The sequence below is a fragment of the Aplysia californica genome, unplaced genomic scaffold (assembly GCF_000002075.1).
Source record: "Aplysia californica isolate F4 #8 unplaced genomic scaffold, AplCal3.0 scaffold00081, whole genome shotgun sequence".
NCBI lineage: Eukaryota > Metazoa > Mollusca > Gastropoda > Aplysiida > Aplysiidae > Aplysia > Aplysia californica.
The window spans coordinates 1007141-1008476 of record NW_004797351.1 but is presented as its reverse complement, the minus strand read 5'-3'; positions in this window follow the sequence as shown (position 1 = coordinate 1008476).

Genomic DNA, 1336 nt, shown 5'->3' with positions numbered 1-1336 from the left:
ACGCGGAGAATGTTGTTGTTGTCGAGGAGTTGTCCCCCGAGGATGTACGAGCGATTTCCCTCGATGACGCTCCGTCTGGCTCTCGTCGATGTCAAGAAGGAGTGTGTGAGTCCCCATCTAGCTCCTCAAGTCGTGATGATCCTTTCGAAGAGGCGCCTCTTTGCGAGACAAGTCCCGGGGGTGATGGGACCCTGACTGTGGCGGTTGACGCCTGGGCTGTGGTTGGAACGACGAGTGATGTTGTTTCTACGGTCGAACCGGCCGTCCCTTGTAAAGTGGCGCAGGTTGGGCAACCGACAGAGGAAGGCAGTTTTCGCGCTCATGACTTCACCGAGGCCAAACTTGTAAGTTTTGTGAAGAGCTGTGAAAGTCCAGAGGGCGGTGCTGGTGCTGGTAGGCTAGATGGTTTTGCCAGTGACGGACCAGACCATTTAGGCAGTGATGGACAGGGCCAATTTGTCGATGCAAGATCAAAACTTGCTCTAGATTTTGCTAGTGACATGACCTTGAAAACGCCGGTGGAACACCAGACACAGGGGTACTTGGCACGTGTGACGCAAAATACCGTCATTGATGACATCTCCAGAGACGCACCTAACACCAACCTGTCTACGGACGTGCTAGGCGGCCTTTCTGGTACCCAGACCGTGTCTGACAAGGCACATGACCCACAGCAGCAGCATCAACAAATTCAGCAGCAGCAATATCAACAGCAACAGCAGCAGTCGCTGAATCGACAGCAACATGAACAGCAGCATGTTGAAAAGGACAGCACAAGCACTACATCCCGATGGGGCTTGAATCTGGGTTCCCTGATGGATAAACTCATGTCCAATCCGATCGTTTCCCAGACGCGCTGCTACCTGGACCACGTCATGCCAGGGGGCACGAAGGAGCAGCTGAAGCAGAATATGACCACTGGTCAAGCCGGGAAGGATAGCCCCGATGACGCGTGCAGTGAGTCTTACCTGAGCCAGGTTATCCGTGAACAGGGTTCCTCCGTTGACCTTGGCGCTGTTTACTGTTGTCATGACGACAGGCTTACCGATGGGCCAATGGTCCCAGATATTCTTAGTTGGTCGAGTTCGGAGAGTGAAAGTGAAAATACACTGCCTGTAGGGACACTACGGCAAGGGCCACAAGGTACGAACTCAGTGTCGCCGGACACATGCTGTGTGGCGGTGGCGAATGTCGAAGGTTCCCCTAAAGAGACGGGCGTGTTTGGAGAGAGTCAGTCCGAGATTTCGGGGGCTCATATTGTGGGCGTATCGTCGTCACCAGCACCGCCACCCCCAGCACCGCCAGCACTGCCACCACCGCCTCTGTGTCCTCTCGT